Genomic DNA, 22,419 nt, shown 5'->3' on the forward strand with positions numbered 1-22,419 from the left:
TAACTTTTAACAAGATTCACTTTTTTGAAGCACCCTAAATTGTATTAACACTTACTATATAACCATTATTTCGTTTATAAACATCTAAATTAATACAACTCTATGGAAATTCTCTGCAATCGATCGCAGTTTGAGTAGCCTATAGTTCTGTGTAAATGCATAGATAAACCGCGCTGTCAGCAGCATAATTTACAACGACAAAAAATAGAGCATGGCAGTTGAGAAATGCAATAAAATACAATGCTTGTTATATTCCAATATTCCAGAGAATATTATTCCGTGAATTAACATTATCCAGTGAATTATTCTTCACTCTTTAGCCTATTAAACAGCTTATAAACCTACTAAAACTGTAGTTAAAAATGAAGTTGATATGACTCCGGTCCTTTATTTATTTTCTCCATTTGAAAACATTAGACATTCTACGTTTATTTTGCTTACTGCTAGTATTAGTGTTGCTGCTAAAGCTTTTTTATAAATAAAATGTTTTTTATTGTTGTAATACGAAAATTAAATTTAACATGACAGGGCTCTAGACTGCGACCAAAATGGAAAGCGGAGTGTATTTTAAAAGACCCAGCTCATCCTCTGTGTGATCAATTTGTTTTAGGCAAATTTCAACCATGGTGGATAATAAAAATGTATTGCATTGTACTGTATTGAATGTTCGTTTTAAAACACATAGCTCAGACAGAATCATCATTTCTATAAATTTTCCACTAATTTACTGATAAGCATTAGCACATTCCAGCGCTGTGTGCCAGTATGTATAGCGTTATATGCTTTCTCTCTTCAACATTACATGGCCAAAACACACATTAGGCGGCAAACAGAAGTTCGATGGTGGTTTAAAGTGAGTTTTGAGTAAAAGCATAATATAAGTCTTATGTAGCATGACGCTACAGTGTGCATGAATGGTCACGTAACGCGCACTTTCGGTCGTGTCGAATGGATGGAGATCTTTTCTGAAACGCCATTATGGACGAGGGTCGTTTTCATTTTTAAACAAAAACGCACCAGTGTAAACGTAGCCTTACATATAAGGGTGTTGGGACGCTTTCATGCCACAGCCTCATGTGTGAGCCACATCTCTGAGTGTAACCGGTGTAAACTAATAGGTGTGTTTGATTTGACGCAGCACTGCGCAGGACCGAGAGAGCTATAGAGAGCAGAGACTACTCCGTATGCTTTCGAATCACTCTCGCGAATGTCAAACACTGATCGATCTGCGCAGCGCCGGTTCTAGTCGAACACACCTAGTGCTGCAGGCTTACTGGGTCACTGATGTTGACGAGATTAACCCCTTAGGTATCGAAGTTTGGTACCAAACGACAAGACGTTTTTCGATACTCAATGGTATTAGGGCTGTACAATTAATCTCATGCGATTCTCATGCGCATCTCGTCCGGTTCTGTGATTGGAGGTAAATCTCCATCACCTGTTTTCAAATGGAGCGGCAGTTAATACTAGGGCTGCAGCGATTCGTCGATGTCATCGATTACGTCGGTTATGAAAATACGTCGATTAGCATGGAATGCGTCGTGGAGTCGCACCTTTAGCCACGCCCATTGTGCGAGCCTGCAGTTATCCCTACTTAAGACTGTTTTTCTGCCATGTTCAACACAAAACAAGACTCTAGAGCAGAAGGTAAAGGTTAGTATGGCAATATCACTTCATAGAGTTGCATTCATAGAGCATATTATTACACGACCGTCAGAACCACATATAGCCGAACTGATGCCTTTGCATTGTCAGGATTCACAACCGAATTCAAAGCTGCGCTGAATGAATGGAACAGCACGGGATATCGAGTTGCCTATATAATCACGACGGGTTTAATTCACCCACAGAGACAGAGGAGGAGAAATGATTCGCATTCATCTTAAGATTCACTGGAGCTGCCGTCAGTGCCGTGGACAAGCCTCGACTGGGCTCCTTTATTAAACACGGGCTGTCAACTGTGATAAAACTTCCCGGTGTTATGACGCCATTTTTGATTCTTGAATGCGGTTATGACTTCAGCTCTTCATTCATACAAATATGTATTCAAGCAGATGTTTTAATCTGCTGAATAAATAAAAAATTTCAAGTCTCTCACCTGTAAGCAACTGTGAAAGCAGCAATAATGTGCATTTCTATTGACTGTATCACTGCCCTGTTAATCATTCTTTCTTTCTTGTTATTGTTAGTGTAACGGTTCTACTTCGCCTCGCTCCGAGCGAGATTCGAACCGCGGTCTCCGGCGCGGGAGGCGGGCGCTCTAACGAGGAGGCTAAAGGCCACGGCCTCTAGCGTCAGTCGCTAGAGCGCCACTTCTTTGAGATCAAGGGAGTGAGGTTTACACGCACCAGCACACTTGCCTGCGTCTGTTACACTCACCCCCCTAAACCTCACTCCCGTCCGGGTCAACGGCACCAATGTGACGGTTCTACTTCGCCTCGCTCCGAGCGAGATTCGAACCGCGGTCTCCGGCGCGGGAGGCGGGCGCTCTAACGAGGAGGCTAAAGGCCACGGCCTCTAGCGTCAGTCGCTAGAGCGCCACTTCTTTGAGATCAAGGGAGTGAGGTTTACACGCACCAGCACACTTGCCTGCGTCTGTTACATTAGCCTATTTCTTTCTTGCTTCCTTGCTTTCTTTTCTTTCTTATTAATTATTTAATGCTATTATTTTTCTTTTTCTTATTTTTTATTTATTGTTATTTTCTTTTTCATATTTATTATTTCTTTCTTTTCTCTTTTCTTGTTATTATTTTTCTTTATTGTTATTATTTCTTTTTTTTGTTGGTGTTATTATTTATTTTTGTAAAGTATTAATTATGAGAAAACGTTTGAATAAAATATAAAGATTAATAACAAGAAGTTACTGTTATTATTTATTGATAGTTTAATTAAATAATTCATCAACTGATAATAAAATAATGATTTAATTGAAAAATAATCGATAGATTAGTCGACTAATCGAAAATATAATCGATAGATTAGTCGACAATAAAAATAATCATTAGCTGCAGCCCTAGCTAATACACAGAGCCGTAGTTCACTGACAAGCTAGGCAATATCGCATTCATAATCGCAGATGAATCGTATTCGATTATGAACGTGGTATCACGTAGCTTGTCAGTGAACTACGGCTCTGTGTATTCACTGCCGCTCCATTTGAAAACAGGTGATGGAGATTCACCGCCAATCACGGAACCGGCTTTACTGACGAGATGCGCATGAGAATTGCAAGCGATTAATTGCACAGCCCTAGATGGTATCGAGGCAATTCGGTCAGCGCCTAAAAAGTATCGAACTCGATACCCAGCCCTACTCCCTAGCTGTAAGAAGAGAGATGAGGAACACCAAGCTGTGGAGCGCTAGTGAGACTCGTACACTTATTTTGATTTGTCCTGTGACTGAAAATGCTTTTCAAATGAAAACCCACCACTCCAGGTCAACTTTGTACAGGGGCCATCCTCTGCAGACTTAATGTTAGTGCCAAGCGTAAACGCAGCCTAACACTGCAATATATTAATCCACTAAAAATGTTTTTGAAGAAATATTTAGTAATAATATAATTGTTTCAAAATAATCCAATCATAATCAAATATATGTAAACTAAAGTGCTTTGCTAGCAGGTTAACACTCAAATGCATCTTATACACTAGAGATTAATCAGATATATACACAGCATAAACATAATATTACAGCTTGCGTCTGCACAAAATGACACTAATGCACTAATAAACTTGAACTAAGTTATGCACTAGTCAGAATCTGTAAAACATTAAAACAATGAATTGTTTTTCAGTTTTCATAAAGTTTTAAATGTTGATAAAATGTTTAAATAACATTGACAAGAAAAATGCAAAATCAAAAAGAAAGTAAATAATAATAGTAATAAAAGTTATAATAAATAATGTAACTAAATAATAATAAATGAAGTTATTACAAATTACAAAACATTTTATAAAAATTATTTCAAAATTATATCTCTTATAAATATATAAACATTTATTCAATTATAAATTATATCTAATATATATATATATATATATATATATATATATATATATATATATATATATATATATATATATATATATATATATATATATACACACACACAATTTAAATATGTATTTTAATAAACTACATATATACGCTCTATTCTAATTCTATTCTTTAAAAAAAACTTGCCCCTTTTAGATTTTATTCATTTACTAACATTTACTTTATTAAAAAACTAACACTAGCCTAACTAACACTTTTCTCTTTTTAAAACGCGAAAAAAAAACACTGGCAATGAGAGCAATCTTAAGGGAGAGAAAAAAAAATAAAAAATGTTTTTAAACTTTTCACATCAAGCAATTCTCCTGATCCTGACCTCTGACTGTACTGATTATTGGCTCAAGGTTCTAGCAGGTTCAAGCAGATTTTAGCTTGTATGCAGCAGATTTCAATCGGCCCAGATCTGTGACCAGCTCCGGCACACTCACGAGCCAGCAGACTGTCAAAAGTTTAAGGTATGACACTGCTGGACAGAGTGTACAGTAGTCAGCTTGTGCTGAAGACAGGGGGTTAAGGGTCAGCCAAACCCGACACCCTGTTCGTTTTGTCTGTGACGAGCAGACGGAGAGGTGATGCTGGCTTAGCCGTTCTGGTCCAACAGCCTGCGGGAGTCGCTGCGCCTGCTCTCACCTTGTTATCCTGCCAGCAGGGACTAAGGGCAACATAAGGCCTGAACGCCAGTCACCTTTGTTCTCACCCAGCAAATAAATGTGTTAAAAGCATTAGTGTGACAAATCTAGCTAGGGATTTTTAAGAAAGCACTTGAAAAAGCAAGTTAAGACAGGTCCCTTTTCTAGGAGGTGCTGCTGAAGAGAATCACGACTTGCATCTTGCTTGTTCATCCAGGTGAGATAAAATATATAATATGAAATATTAATGACCATTTCGGCTCCTTTTTAGAGGTGCTTTCTAAGAAAAAGTGGCTCGAGGAAACTCTACGAAGAACCCATGACTTATGTATATATATAACAAAGTCTTGGCAAGGGTGCATGGGGAAACGATAACCTTCACTAACAAGAAGCAAGAACAAACATGCCATTTCAGCTGATGCCAATCAGTAAATTATTAAGCGAAAGCATGAAGACACAGTCTGTTGCTGTAAACGAGTCGCCAGTCGGTTGCACAACAATTTTCTCGTCTCAACAATCACACTCTTTTACTTCACCATCGGCTTTGTTCGCTCACAGCAGGCTAGCGGAGAGGCAGGATAGAGACGCGGGGCTAATGAGGCATCTATCAGAGCCCACGGTGTCCCTGTCACTGAGAACAGAGAATCCATTAACCCTAGTGACCTTGCTTGGTTGTGTCCACTCCACACTAACCAGACAACACCACATCACAGCCTGAGGAGGAACCAGAGGAACAGCTCATTACTGCAGAAAACAGTAGGGAAGGTTTGTGAGGAGCGATGTGTGCGCTCACGGTTCGGCCAAAAGCACAATTTCATGTCTTCGCAGATCGATTTGCCTGTAATTCAAATCAGACTCAAAAGCTGCGGCACACTACTAAGCAAATGATCAACTCAACCACATAAGAAGCCATGGTGTCAAAAATAGATTTTTACTCCACACAACGCCACAATTATTACAATTATTACATTTTAAACCCAATTATAGATGTTAACATTTTATTTGACAAGTGCAAAATAAAATCATCTTAAAGTAATACTAAGTAATATATATATATATATATATATATATATATATATATATATATATATATATATATATATATATATATATATATATATATATAGGGCCTGAGTTTCGGTTTTTAAACTGGGGGGGGGGGGGGGGGGGGAACTCCCCCCTTACATGGGTCACATGGGGGGGGGATTTAAAGATTCTTGGGGGGGGGGAATAAATTGACACATCGGGCGAAATTAATCATCTTCATTTATTTATGTCTACAGTTTTTAATGTATCTTGGTTTTCAAAGAATTATAACAAAATTTGTCATGCTCTCTTTCAAATTGACATTAAGAACTGTATTAAAACTATATATTAAGAATCACTGTATTTGTATATTCCAGTTTCAGTTCAATTTCTTTGTTTTTAAAAAAAACTTTATACAAAATACACCATGCTCTCCTTCAAACTGACATTAAGAACTATATATTAAGGTCTCTCAATTTCAGTGTATTTCATGGGTTTCAGATCAGTTCAGTTCTTTGCTTTTTCAAAACTTCATACAAATATTATGCATACCAAGCTGTTGGCGTCTTCTCGCCATTGCAACATGGGTCGTTACGTGAGAGATGATGACGATCAGTGAACGGGAGTCTAGTTTCTTATGTTCATTCATGTTAACTTTCGATAAAATGCGCATTTTATGATAAGGAGATGATGATTTACTCGCGCTTCGCTGCTGCTGTGTTGAGTCGGCGAGCGCGCTCTATCCACTCACACACTATAAAGAGCAAAACAGCATTTGATGTTTGAATTTCAGGATTAAAATAATATAATTTGGAAGCCGATAACATCTTCACAAGCAACTCATTATGACTCAGAATATTAGAGCGCGTTACACAGCCTTGTGTAAATCTGTGCGACGCGGGCCACGGAGAACACGCCGATGCTCTGCTACAGGACTCAACGACAGAGAAGGCCGGTGCAGCGCTGTTTTAAAAAAAAGACAGGCTGTTTGAACCAGTGATTTATTTTTTTTTCGCGTCTGTAGATGTATTTAATCTGAGATGAAGCAAATATATTTGTGCAGGAATTTCTCGCATTATAAAAGTTAAACTTGCGGGAATGGTTTAAATTATGCGCGATCCCTGCAATCCCGCGCCGAAATTCAAGCCATGTATATGTATATATATATATATATATATATATATATGTGTGTGTATGTATGTATGTATGTATATATGTATGTATGTATTTGTCACAGATCTGTCAGGCTCTGTCACCAATCAATCACAGCGCACTCCCTCACCTAAATACTGATCACACGCACCTCATTGAGCCACTCATTAGCCATGCCATAAATACACACACCTCACAGCACCCCAGTGTCCGGTCTCGCTCATGCGAAGAGGATTGCCATAGCGATCACATTTACATTACATTTACATTTATGCATTTAGACGCTTTTATCCAAAGCGACTTACATTGCATTCAAGTTACAGTTTTAGAAGTAAAATTATTTAAAAACCTTGTGTACTTTCTGTATTCTGATAAATTAAATAATTGTGCTTGTAAATGTCTCTTTGTATCCCCTTATTAAGCTAAAACACCTAATTTGAAAAATTTGCATTGCGCCCCTAAATTTTTTTTAATGTGCTCCTTGGGGAAAAGGTAAGCGTCAAGCCCTGGAGGTGTGTATTCAGTTCGTGTTCCAAGTTCCCTGTCAAAAGAAGATAGTCAAGTTAACCTTTCTCCAGATTACCGAAGACCTTCAGGATTACCATTTACCTGTCACACTCCTTGATGCTCAGCTGATTGCCAATAAATACCTGTTCATTCATCGATCTCACTGTCCGAGTCCTACTTCTGTAACAGAAGACCGGACCTACACCGACAGACAAACAGCATGAGCACTCCCGACCCCTTCCAAGAGCTCGTGGACCGACTCCGATGAGCTCTCACACCAGCACCACCGCCTTCACCTCCCATCACCAGTTCTTCCACTACCTTGACCTCCAGTCCCATGGCCAGGCCAGCGCCCTACTCTGGTGTAGCGGAGGAGTGCAACGGATTTTTGTTGCAATGTTCGCTAGCACTTGAAATGCAACCTCAATTGTACCCCAATGAAAAAGCGAAGATTGCTTTTATCATTTCTCTTCTGAAGGGCAAGGCGTTACAATGGGCAGAAACTATCTGGGCACAAGAAGGTACAGTCACTCAATCCCTACAAAATTTTATACTTAGTTTTATAGTTTTAGACAAACCTGCACATGACACTTCAGTAAGTGACAAATTATATAATTTACGTCAAGATACCATGTCCATTAATGATTATGCCCTTCAGTTCCGCACCCTTGCAGCAGCCAGCGGATGGAACGAACGTGCCCTTTTAACTGCCTACCGTCAAGGGTTGGAGCCCAGACTCTGCTTACAGCTTGCTGCCTACGATGATTCCCATGGATTGGAAAGTCTCATCCAACATTCCATTCGATGCGGTACACGAATGATATCTTGTCTTGCAGAACTAACTCCCATTTCAGGTTGCAATTCACTCCTCCGCCACCAAACAGACCAGCACCCTCCAGAACCAGTCAACGAACCTATGCAAATAGACAATTCACGACTATCTAATCAGGAACGACAAAGAAGATTTTCTCTTGGTTTATGTCTGTATTGTGGAGAGAAGGGGCATCTTTGAGCGTCTTGATGACATCCTCATCTACTCCCGGAGCATGGCCGAACATCGTCACCACGTTGCGGAGGTCCTGCAACGCCTGAGATACTTCCACCTATTCCTCAAGGCAGAGAAGTGCTCTTTCCATCAGTCTTCAGTGCAGTTCCTTGGATATATCATCGACAGCGGTGGCATCCAGATGGACGAGGGGAAGGTGGACGCCATCCGTAAATGGCCCACTCCTGACACTATTAAAGAGCTTCAGCTTTTCCTGGGGTTCGCCAACTTTTACCGCCGCTTCATCCATAATTACAGCTCCATCACCAGGCCACTGACCAACCTGCTCCGTAGCAAACCCAAAGCTCTCTCCTGGACCCCAGCAGCCACCGACGCCTTTGAAAGGCTCAAGGAAGCGTTTACTAACGCCCCAGTCCTTGTACACCCAGACCCCAGGAAACCATTCATTGTGGATTTCGATGCATCCACCTCAGGAGTTGGTGCCATACTCTCCCAGCAGCAGGGGACACCAGCTAAACTCCATCCATGTGCCGTCTTTCGCAAGCTCAGCCCGGCGGAAAGAAACTACGACATAGGTAACAGAACTTCTCACCATTAAATTGGCCCTAGAAGAGTGGAGGCATTGGTTGGAGGGTGCACAACATCCCTTCACAGTTCTCACCGATCACAAGAACCTGCAGTATCTGAGAGAGGCCAAGAGACTGAACCCTCGTCAAGCCCGATGGGCCCTCTTTTTCACACGCTTTAACTTCACGATTTCTTACCGTCCAGGTCCCAAGAATGTCAAAGCCGACGCCCTGTCTCGCCTCTATGACTCAAAGGAAGAAACTAGTGAAGAACCTGAATCCATCATCCCCGAGAAGATCATCGTAAGTCCCATTCAGTGGAATTCAAGTCCGTTCACCCCCACCAATGCTTCCACGGCCACTCCGCTGGGCTGTCCACCCGGCTTGCAATATGTTCCCAGGGCCGTTCATACCCCTCATTCAGTCTGTACATTCATCTCTGGGCACCCAGGGGCCAACAACACCCTCTCGCTGCTAAGAGATCGCTTCTGGTGGCCCAATATGGCCGGAGATGTTAGAAGGTTCGTCCAAGGCTGTGTAGACTGTGCCATGTCCAAGAGTCCACACCACTTATCAATAGGCAAGCTGCTTCATCTGCCCGTTCCCAATCGGCCCTGGTCACACCTAGGAGTCGACTTCGTTACGGACATTCCTGCCTCCGATGGGAACACATGCATTCTGGTGGTGGTTAATCGATTTTCATCAAGTCATGTCGTCTCTTCCTCTCAAAGGCTTACCCACAGCAATGGAGACTTCCGAGTTGATGTTCAACCACGTCTTCCGATACTTTGGTATCCCTGAGGATATCATCTCTGACTATGGAACCCAATTCATATCAAGGGTATGAAAAGCCTTCTTCAAGCTCCAAGGTGTGACCATCAGTCTGTCCTCCGGATACCATCCCCAGACGAACGGGCAGACCGAAAGAAAGATCCAGGAAGTAGCACGATTCCTTCGAACCTTCTGCCATGGCCACCAGGATTCTTGGAACCAGTTCATTGGCTGGGCCGAGTACGCCCAGAATTCTCTGCGCCATCGAGCCACCGGTATGACTCCGTTCCACTTCGGTTACCAGCCACCCATGTTCCCCTGGTCTGGGGAACCGGCGGATGTACCATCAGTAGACTACTGGTTCCGAGAAAGCGAGAGGGTCTGGGACGCTGCTCACCACCATCTTCAGCGAGCAGTGCGTAGGCCCAAAATGACAGCCGACCTTCGACGATCCAAAGCTCCCAAGTACCAACATGGACAGAAGGTCTGGCTGTCAACCAGGGACATCAGGATGCGCCTAACCTGCAAGAAATTAAGTCCCAGATTTGTTGGCTCCTACACCATAATCAAGCAAGTCAACCCAGTCACTTACCAGCTTCAGCTTCCCCCTCAGTACAGGATTCACCCCACATTCCATGTTTCACTGCTTAAACCTTACCACTCTCCTGTTTCTCCCCCCACAGGCTCCCATTGGTCCTGGAAGACAGCGCCATCTACCAAGTTAAGGAGATCTTGGACTCCCGGCGTCGGCTGGAGTATCTTGTAGACTGGGAGGGCTACGGCCCAGAAGAGAGATCATGGGACCCCAGAGATGATGTTCTTGATCCTGTCTTACTTGTAGAGTTCCATGCCAGCCATCCGGAACGTCCAGCACCCAGAGGGAGGGGTAGACCACCACGATGTCAGGGTCCTCGGCCCTCGGGAGCGGGCCGTGGAGAGGGGGGTAGTGTCACAGATCTGCCAGGCTCTGTAACCAACCAATCACAGCGCACTCCCTCACCTGAATACTGATCACACGCACCTGCACATCATTGAGTCACTCATTAGCCATGCCATAAATACACACACCTCACAGCACCCCAGTGTCCGGTCTCGTTCATGCGAAGAGGGCTGCCATAGCTATCACAGCTCTATGCCTACTACTTACCTCCTTGTCTACTTACCTGCAGTGTTTCCTCCTGAGTGTGTTCTCCAGCGATCCCCAGTCAGTTTGCTCCTGCGTTCTGTCCTAGCCTGCCATCCGGGTGAGGTGTGTATTCAGTTCGTGTTCCCTATCAAAAGAAGATAGTTAAGTTAACCTTTCTCCAGATTACCGAAGACCTTCAGGATTACCACTTACCTGTCACACTCCTTGTTGCTCAGCTGATTGCCAATAAATACCTGTTCATTCATCCATCTCACTGTCCGAGTCCTACTTCTGTAACAGTATTATTCCAAAAAATTAATTAAAACAAATTTTATATATATATTTATATAAAATTTCATATTATATATTTTAACTATATTTCCATTATTCATAACATATAAATATATTATAGTAATATTTTTATATATTAATACATTTATATTTTATAATTGTATTATTTATAGTATATTATCTCTTACATTGTTATTATTTATTATATTCTCACACTGCATGTCTATTTTACAACTCAGCAAACAGTGCCCATGAATAATCTCGTCAAATTGTGTTGTATAGCCAACAATATTGCGTATTTCTTTTGCTAGGGTCCTCCTCACCAACCCCCCTTGCCCTCTTTTTGTCCTTATAATGATGAATTGCGCCTTGCCGTCCTCATACGGGGAGCTGCGCCATATGGAGGGTGTGAATGATGACATAGAGCGCTTCTCTCTGGTGGCCAGATTAGATGGAAACAAGCCTGTTTGGGGAGTTGCCTTGTGGTAGGGCAGAGCTGCGGAGGACCTGCGCGGGTTGATGGGAAGATTAGACAGCGGCTGACATTGCAGATGAGACCGCAGGAAAGATTCATTTTGACAACGCGTCCGGTTTTCCTGCATGAGCCAGAGCGACGCATACTCTTGTCGTCATTCTGATCTGATTCTGCTGTTATCAGTTTCAGGCGGCTCGCTTTAAGAACGACAGCTTGTGTTTTAGACTCCGTGTGTTATTTTATTGATCCACAGATTTAATTTTACTATTATTTTCAGTCTTCTTGCTAGTTTTAAGATAGTACAAAAAGGACGGTAAATGAAATAATTCATGATGAATGTAGCTCAATGCATTTGAAATAAATACTTTTGTGAGATTATGTGGCTTCTTACACAGAATAAGGCACACAACATATTTCATAGTATTCTTAGCAGTGATAAAGTCTATGTCGATTAGCATTGCATTATTATATAATTAATTATAATGAAAATTATAATAAGACAAACTCAGATAAACCAAATATTGTCGTAGTTGTGGGTTTATTAGTCACGCTGAATCAATGAAAGCAGTTAAATATTCTGTTTATTCCAGGGGTGTAAGAAAATATCAATAAATGTGAGTATTGCGATATTTTGTTTGGCGATACTGTATCGATTCTGAAAAACGGAATATCAAAGCATTTGTCAGTAATACAGTTCAAATGGGGAAAATATGTGAACGATTGCATTGCAGGCTGATTTAAGGTGTGCCCCTAAATCTTGTGCTTGTGCTCCTAAAAATTTCAGTCAGGGGCTACAGTGCTTCTAGTAAAAAAATAGTTAGTATGGAGCCCTGTATTTAAACCCAGTTTTAACTGTATTTGTCCATATAATAAAAGTCAGTGTTCAAAAACAAAATTGGATCACATTGACTTACATTGTATGGACAAAAAAAAACAACAAAAAAACTTTTCAAACTACCTTCTTTTGTGCTATACATGAGTTTGGCACAACAAATTTTCACTTTAATGCGATTGGTTTGCTTGCTTGTTCTTCATTAAGAGTGAACAAAAAAAATCTGAGAAAGGCATTCAGATTGCACTGAGAGGTTAGAACACTCCCTTGACGGAGAGACTTATCAAAAGGAGGATGCTCACTCGGCATCCCTCTGGCAGACGAGCATGAGATTAGAAACATTCAGAGCTGTCAATACAAATATGTTTCTTTTTATGAGGGCCGTTGGTGTCTGAAGGAAGGATAAAAGAAGTTAGAGAGAGAGACACTTTGTTGCCTGGTGTTTGAACTGCCATAGTGTGTCTAAGCCTTTTCTCAGGTGGCCAAACGCCAATACAGTAGTGCATTTGAGAGTGTGTATTACAAGACATCGAACACAGCATCTAATCCTCCTTATCTGTACCAGGTGTCACCACAGTCAACTAAAAATAAGAGGCGGAAATCGACGCCTCACACCTTCTCACAAACTAGTTGACTGGAGCAAATTAAAGTGTTCAATGCAAGTTAAGGTCAGTGTAGAGTATTTGTGGCTAAATATATGTTGATTAACACAAAAGTAAATTCCACTTGTCCCTCCTATTCTTTCCAAAAAAAAAAAGCGTTACAATGAGGCACTTAAAGAAAGTGAATGAGGCCAATCCATAAATGTTATAATACTTCATATGTCTACAATAAAGCCACAAAATGCAAACATTATGCATCTTAACATGAATTACTAAAGCTTACTTAAGCCCATTTTAACATGTACGTTGGTCCCGGAAAATTGCCAGAGTGCCTTCTGTGTGAACGCAAACACGTCCCGGGATTAATTACGGGATTGATCCCGGGTTGGAGACCTGGTAACATTGCCGGTTTCGGTCCCGGAACGAGCTCTGTGTGAACAAAAGCCAGAACCAATGCCGTAAAGGCTGATGACACGCGTTATCATGCAACTCTTTTTGAAGTTTTAAGGTGTTTTGAAGGCAGATCAACGTTCACACAACGAAAAATGTGCAAACTGGAAAAGCAGCGATCAGGGAGCTCCTCACTATCCGCGCTGAAGCTGAAATCGTTCGCCAGTTTACTGAAATGTCACGTGTCTTTACGGGATCTTTACGGGTTTTGTGTGAACGTACGCACAGATTCAAGAAAATCACTGGCAGTGTGAATGAACTAAAATCAAACAATCCCGGGATGATTCCCGGAACACATTACCCATATATTTTCCGGAATCTGTGTGAAAGAAGCTTAAGTTACACAAATTTTACAACTTTGAAACCAAATGCAATGCCATACATTATGTTGCTAACTAAAACTCTTAAAAATCTTGCAATAAAGGTGACAAAATAAAATGAAATATAAATATTAAATAAAAACTTAAACTTAAGACATGTTTCTTATAAAATAAGCTTCACATTTCTGTTTTCATTAATGTACATGTATGTATGTATGTGTGTGTGTGTGTGTGTGTGTGTATTGAACAAGTATGGAAGAGTCCAAATCTTTGGAGGGTAATCCACATTATGCCAAAATTGAGCTTAACCTGTATTGAAACCAGAAGATTCCTTTAACAAATTTTTAATATTTCACAAAAACTGCACATATGAAGGATCTCTTTCATCACTTTTCACAGAAGTCTTCGCATAATCTAGCGCCCGGGGCGTAGCATATTGACGAGTGGATGACCACAGACACCTCATTGTACTTGAATCACGTGTGGACCCCTGTGGAGAGGGTGAAAAACTTCAAGTACCTCGGTGTAAACATCTCCGAGAACCTGACTTGGACTACACACATCCAAACACAGGTTAAGAAAGCCAGGCAAAGACTGTACCACCTGCGACAGCTGAGGAAATTCAGGGTCTCACCAGCAATCCTGAAAACTTTCTATTCAGGGACCATAGAAAGTGTATTGACTCAGTGCATCTCAGTGTGGTATGGAAACAGCTCCAATCAGGACTGCAAAGCACTACAGAGAGTTGTGCGCTTAGCTGAGCGCATCTCAGGGTCTGCTCTCCCCTCTCTGCAGGACATCTACCTCAAACGCTGAAAAAGTAGAGCTGTCAAAATTATCAAGGACTCAAATCACCCTGGTAACCGTCTATTCACTTTGCTTCCATCTGGTAAGCGCTTCCGTAGCCTGATGGCAAAAACTGAGAGACTTAGGAGGAGCTTCTTCCCCCAGGCCACCAGGCTCCTAAACTCTAACTCTGTGTCATAGCATCACTTGACTTCATGTTAACATCACCATATCAATAAGCTATTCATAATTTCTCTCTACCTCATATTGCTATTTAAATACCTTGTACCTTTTGCACATTCTTTTTGCACATTCCTCTTATTACTAAGTCAACAACATACTGACCTGCACATTGATATTTTTTATTTTATTCTTTTATTTTTTCTACTTTTCTTTTTCTTAATATTTGTATACTTTATACTTGCACTGTCCTTGGAGCGGACCTGACCTACATTTCACTGCTGGTTATACTCTGTATAATTGTGTATGTGACAAATAAAAATCTTGAATCTTGGCCAAAAAACCGAGAGAGAAACCATTAGCTGTTTGTTGTCTACATGAGTACCCCTTTAACTGACATTCCCAGGATTCCTAGCAGCTGGTGAAAAGGTACTCCGGGGTGACCCCTGCGACCCTTGCACACTGATATCCGAGACAAAGTGTCTTTACCTTTCTCTGCGGTTACAGACGAATAAACAGTCCTCGGGCCACAGTCCCTACAGGCGCAATTTGCGTGAGTGGTCAAAAAAGAAAAAAGCGCCCCGCCATCCAAAAGAGATCAAAGCTATTCCTGAGTATCCAAACATGCGGGGGGAGTGAAGAACATCAATTTGCAGAGCAAACGGCAGCTGCTCTGAAAGGGAAAGAGCTACCTGCCCCCATCCCAGAGCGCTCCACATCCACCCCCCACTCCGCCGGTGCAGTCGTCCATCTCTGACATCTATTACAACCCCCTATACACCTCTGGAAGAGGAATTTACTACTCGCGTCCGAGTCTTTGAAATGACGAGCTGTGGAATCATCTCTCCTCCATTAATCCCGTTAGATGTGCTTCCATTTTTTGACGAGGCCTTTGAAGGAGAAGCTTTGCTTGTGGATGAAGAGCTCACCACCTTTCGCCATTAGTGAGGTACAAAGCAGGACCCTATGATTTCTATGATGCAAAAAATTAAGACGGAATCATGGAATCCAGTAATGAATTTACTATATAATTTAACATTTAACTAACAGAATTTAGTACTATATAATGCAGAATGTCACAGAATTTAACTGGGTTTAAAATGAAGCAATTGTGACATATATTACTACTATACAGTAGAATGTAGTTCTCAAAGTAATAATAAAATAATAAAATAAAATTCATATTTTTCTTCCACGTTTTAACAGTAAACCTCTTTGTTTGTCAAAAAAAAGGAAGTGTTACATTTTTGTTTCATAGCATTTTGAAAGATTATTTCAATTGTTAATGTTTTATGGTTTCATCTGATATCACAGACTTTAAATTAAATTGTAAATCCAGAAAAATTTATACAGACAACCCAGGAATTCTGAATTTAATTAATTAATTAAAAATTATTTATTTGACTTATTTATTTAATGAGGCCCTATTATTATAAACATTTGAATATTAAGTTGAAGTTTTATGGATTTAACTGATTATACATAATAAACTTTATAATAAACTTATATAAAATAAAATTAGTAATTATCACAATTCAAATAAACCAATAAAATGAAAAAAAAAAAAATGGAAAACAGAATTTTGGTTAAAAAAAAAAACAGATAAAAATAAACAAGATTTCATAGGGTTTTTTGACTACTAAAATTAAATTTTACTATTTAAACAGAGTCCAGAAATTTTTGGGGAAAAACAAACAAACACAGAATTTAGGAAAAAATGTTTATAGGACCCGAACAAAGCCAACAGTGATGCGGTCTGGATCTCAGTGCCAACGTTATCAGATGGCCGTTTGGGAATGCTAATCATCCGAGGACGGCCACAAGTCTCGACACTTTTGGCAAACCCCGTCCGGCAGCTTGCAATCTGACTTCAGCAATTTCCAGAGTGTTCCTCAACGAGGCAAAACGTCTAATTTGTCTTTCGGGAGAATGTGTGCGGTGGAAAGGGGGGAAGCAAAAAAACCAAAGAAGATTTATCCAGGTTTATGACCTCTGCTCTCTGGCTTTGATCCAGCAGAGGTGTGTGTGGGTAATAAAGCTGTGCTCGCATGCACACAGCTTGTCAATAAGAGGTTACTCGTCTCTCTGTGCCTGTCCTCTAATGCACTGGCTGCAGGCAGGACGCAGGCGGATTGAAAAACAGCAGGCAGGACGCAGGCGGATTACAGCCAGGCCTATCCAATGATCTTCAGGCTGTTCTGTAATACTGCCACCCGCCTGTTAACACGCCGCTCGAGCAACGTCTGAGTGGCATTAATGCAAGATCTCCTTCCTGATGCACGTCTCCACTGCATTCCACATGTTAGCTACATGAAAACTCATTTTAGGTTTATTTAGTGCACATGATGTGTTTTTCTCCATTTCAACAACAGAGAGATTTTATTAATCTGCGTCTTGTAGCGGTTAGCCATTGACATCACAAGGGAGGGAAAAAAGCAACGGAGTGGCTCGAACATCGATTGCATTGATCTGTACCTAAACATCTTAATGTTTAATCACAAAGCAGCCCCCTTTACTCCGCTGTCAAGTGATCCCATTAAACCCTTTAACCACATCTCTCCCCAGGTGGACTGTGGGGGTCCGCACTTCATAGGGGCTCTCGGACCGCTCAGACATTTAACCCACCGCAATTGATGACCGCAGAACAGAACTCAAGAGAGGAAATTGAAGTAACGGAAGAGCTTTTTGAAGTCAGCACACCAAATATAGCCTGGCTAGATCCATACGTGCAGCAGAGACGTTGATTTCAACACTGTGTGCGTTGCTCACTCCGCGGATATAAAAAGAAACTCCCCCAGAGTACTGATACAGTGAGGCAGACAGAAACGAGAGGGCATGGCCGTGAATCTGTCTGTGTGCGCTTTTATTTCTGCAATCTGGAGCATTACTCTCACTTCGCAAGAACTAAACTACGTTCAACCTTACCAAACACCTCCAGGACAAACGTTAACACCATACGTCTAGTTTGAAGATCTGACTGAATTTCTAAGGCTATAACTGACATGTAGTACTAGCATACTGTGCAACACAATGTTTACATTTTAACACAGTATAAACCTATGTAGTGAAGTTAAGTAATAACACTTAACCGCACTACATAGTACGTTCAACCCAGCAAGTGCCAAAGAGTTAAACAAGAAAAAAAGTATATTTTGCATTTCTTAACTAAAAAATTTGCCAATGCAATTGCCTGACTGATATTTCCTCCAAATTTGGCTGCATGGTTTAAGGGGGGGTGACAAATTGCACTTTTTCTAAAAAAATTTTTGTTGTTGTTGTTTGTTTGTAGGGCACACTTCACCCAAAAATATTTCTGATTATTTTGTAAAAAATTTTTTAAAAAACCCAGATATTGTTATATATATATATATATATATATATATATATATATATATATAGTAACCTATTGTTTATTGTTTGACAAAATAAAAATGATTACGAAAAATAATATAATGTTTTACAGCTTAATGGTGAAATTACAATACTAATATAAATGGTTGACAATAGCGGGTTTATAAGTGTTTCTCATTGCAAGTATGGGAAAGTGCATGTTGCGTCCCAAAAGCAAAAGTGTCACTCTGGACACTGAAAACAACGGATCAGGAGGTAGGCCTATACACAAATAAAATAAGAGTTTCACTCTGAAACGTGGTGTATGTATTTATTTAATTAAATTGCAGTGTTCGCTTTTTGATAATCGCACTAAGCCATAACACAATTTCTGTTTTATTTTGATTAATCGTGCAGTCCCACATCGGACTCGTTCAAAGTCAGGTTGGGCATTGTGGGATGCAGTCTCATGCAGTGTGCTCTACATGTATACACCACATTTAAGCATATATATTAGGTGATTCATGTAATAAGGCACATAAAGAAATATGCATACTGCAAAAATAGTGTTATTAAGTCACTGTAAACACAGTTCAACTTAAAACTTAAAATAAATATGCTAAAATATAAAGAGACTTGCATGTGGAGGAATCACTCTTCCTGGACAGTCTTTTATTCATCAGTGTGTGAGATCTGGATTAAATTACCTGCTCATCCTTTTGTTCGTACAGAAGGGCCTCTGTTGACACATCCCCTACAAAACTGCTGTCTTCACACTCCCACTCTGAGCCAAGGTCAAGCACAGTGTTTGCACAAACCAAGGTTAAAAAATAAAGCGATAGGTTTCCCGGTGCAATGACTCTATTTTAAAACCCAGCTCCTGTCCTCAAAGACACAGCATGCTTATGGAGTGGCTTACTGTTACAGTTGAGACACGTGCATGGAAGCTACTAATCATTAACAAGTCAATTAAAGTCAGATGAAAAGACTGATTTGAGTCACGAATGTCAACTTTGAAATATAACAGGAACATGTGTTAAGCTTTAAATGGCATGAAGAACTGCAGCTATGTTAAAGTATATACTATACACTATTAATGCATACTAACAATGCATTATGCAAAGATAAACACTAGTATGTTACATAACGCTTATTACATATGCAGTCTTTTTATCATTTTGAAAATAAAAATGCACTGCAATTTTAATCCAACATTAAGTCTAAACTCAAATTTAAAAGTGTTTATTAACATACTTAAATGTTTAGACATCCACGTATAGACAGATCAATAGTTCTGACAATATATCAATACTACTATAAAATATGACTACTAAATAGTAAATGGATTTTTTTTTAATTTAGTAATAACAATATTTATTATTATTTTATTACTACTATTACTACATAAATATTAAACAAAATGTAATAAGAAATTATTATTGTAATTTAAACCCAAATGTTGAGAATAAAAAACTATAATAATTTTATTTAACAGTAAAACTGTACATTTACAGTAGTAATATTCATGTCTCTATTCCCAAAATTTGTTGATTATATATCAATATGACTACAAAAAGAATAGATTTTATGTTCTTTAATATTTTAGTAGTTATTATTATTATTAATAATACTACAACTGAATAAAAATATTAGAGAAAATAAATAGGAGACAGAATTTTTAAGAATTTAAAATATATATATATATATTAATTTATTTAACAGTAAAACTATACATTTACAATAGTAATATTTATGGCAGTCTTATTTCCAAAATTGCTCTGATTGTATCTCAATATGACTAAAAAAATATGACTACAAAATCATGTTTAGTTAGTAATGGTAACACTTATTCGCTATTAATTACGACTTTTCCCTCAATAAATTCCTAATTTGCTGCTTATTAATAGTAAGATAGTTGTTAAGTTTAGGTATCGGGTAGGATTAGGGATGTAGAATACGGTCATGTAGAATAAGTCATTAATATGTGCTTAATTACTACTAATAAATGGCTAATATTCTAGTAATATGCATGCTAATAAGCAACTAGTTAAGAGACCCTAAAATAAAGTGTTACCTTAGTAATAATAATAATAATAGTTACTATTATTACTACCAATTAAAAATATTAAAGAAAATATAATATTTTATTAGAAGTACTAATTGCAATCTCTGACTATTGCAAATTCACTGTAAAATACACAAACTAGAACAGAAATAATTATTTTACAATAAAACTGTATATGTACAATAATATTTGTCTTATTTTCTTCATTGACAAATAGTAAACCATTGAGCTTTCAAGCTGCTCTTGTATGCAAATATTACCTAATAATACCACAGAAGGGCCATACAAACTCTGAGCACATTTAATAATATTAAGCTGAGGCCTGTATCCACGGAGAGAGGCGACATAAAGCCATGACACTCATCTTTAGGACCGGAGCTTTACTTGACACTGCCGAGGCCGCCCTGCCATCAATTATTGACTAACTCCTCACGACGAGAAGTGCTTTTAGTAAACATTTCCTCGACACATAGAGCACATATGAAGACAATGCAATGTTCAGAATTAAATATTCATGACGATAAGTAATGTCGTCCTCATTTCTTTTTAAAACCAAAAGAACGCCCGATGCTGTTTGTCCAGAATAGCAGATGGGTTCTTATCATAATTAAGTGATCTATCACCGATAGTGTTTTAGAATGACACGACGCATGCAAATTAGGGCCGAAATTTTTTTTAAATCAGCAGAGAGATGTCTGTGGCCATCATTTGATCCCTAGGGATGGGTGGCACAGCATTTATCACCTACCTGGTCTGTGACCTGCAAACACACAGTCTGTAGAGCTGAGGTTCTGTGCACCACCTTCACCATCTGTCCATCTCACCTGCTGTGTGTCGTTACCGGCCTAAAACGCCTCCCGCTACACCAACCTGCCTGTAGGTGTGCTGCTAATATGTAAAGCATCTGGGTGGAGCGCTCTATCATGATGCTAATGCAAAAGGTATTGTGATGCGACAGGCAAAACCCCCCTCCCATGCTGCCTGGTGTATGTGGAGCAACTCGGTTTCAGCTTAGATCCCTAAAAAGACAAGCAGCATGCATTTCACACACACCCTGATACTAACATCTCCTGAAGCAGATCCTGTGATCTCTGATGACAAAATTCAGAGTTTGGCATTCACAACAAATAACTTTACAAACCAAAGAGCCACAATGAAGTGATCACTGTGACAAGCAATACTGAAACACTGAAGTCTTAAATGCATTTATCTGTGAAATTCACTTAAAAGCATCCAAGCTTGATCTAATAACAGCTGCACTATTATAATGCCACACTTTGCACTCCCCAGATCAAACCTGACCACATTTAAAGCCATGTTTGCATTGAGAAAAAACAGAGTGCACCAGCTCAAACTGAGATTCACTGTCTAGCTGTTTACTTCACACATATTTCAGACAATAACCACATAGCATGGGTGTAAAAGCATGCAGAAGTCAAAAGCAATTCAACAACCCTGTCTGGGTCGATTTATAATGTCATTTCTGTCTTTTCACACACATTTTTAAAGACATCCAACCCTGACTGATCATCCAATTCATGCTCTAGCAGGAGGCATTTCAACTGTAAGCTCGTCTGCATAGCTTCAACCTTCCTATACTTAATCATTTGAAGGAAACACACATTTATGACAGATTATTGCTCATTTGATAGCTGTAATAAAGAAGTTAAAAGCAAAGAAAAGCAGGAAACGACTGCACAGGGCCATTCAAATCACCGAGCACGATTGAAAACTAAGCCCTTTGAGTCTTGGATCACACTGAATATCGCTACACACATGTGCACATACAAAAAAATCATCTAAATCGCGTAGGAAAACGTAATAAGATTAAATAGATCACAAAGAGAGCTCTAATGATCCGTCCTCACCTTCCACTTCGGCTGCCCGAGGTTGATCTGTTGGCTGGATTTGATTCCGTGTTCAGCTTTGCTTGTGAGAAAATCCCCTCGAAATGTTCAAAAACAAAAGATGAGGACCTATTTCGATCCTCGCTGGGGCTAAAACGGATAAAAACGCAGCCGTTTCTGTCTTTTCTTGGATATCTACGGTTACCTCAGAAATCGGAAGCCGTGCGAGTACGTTAAAACCGTTAAAACTGGATCATATTATTCTTGAAAGTGTCGGATTTCTATTTATATGATCCATATGTAGTGGAATAAAACACCCTAAGCGTTCCGTCTCCCAGCATTTGTGTGTTTTAATGAAATGTTTTTGTGTAAATCCAAAGAGTCGCGGCTGCTCTCGCGCTGCTG

General features: G+C 39.7%; 1 protein-coding gene across 1 annotated transcript in view; it reads right to left on the reverse strand.

Moving 5' to 3' along the window:
• Positions 1-22,173, reverse strand: part of zmiz2 (zinc finger, MIZ-type containing 2) — a 60,050-nt gene extending 37,877 nt beyond the window's left edge. Inside the window, 1 exon segment of the mRNA XM_079408206.1 lies at positions 22,036-22,173. The gene's annotated coding sequence lies outside the window, so the exon portion shown is untranslated.
• Between the last annotated feature and the right edge of the window lie 246 nt (positions 22,174-22,419).

Source organism: Barbus barbus, assembly GCF_936440315.1.
Source record: "Barbus barbus genome assembly, chromosome: 45".
NCBI lineage: Eukaryota > Metazoa > Chordata > Actinopteri > Cypriniformes > Cyprinidae > Barbus > Barbus barbus.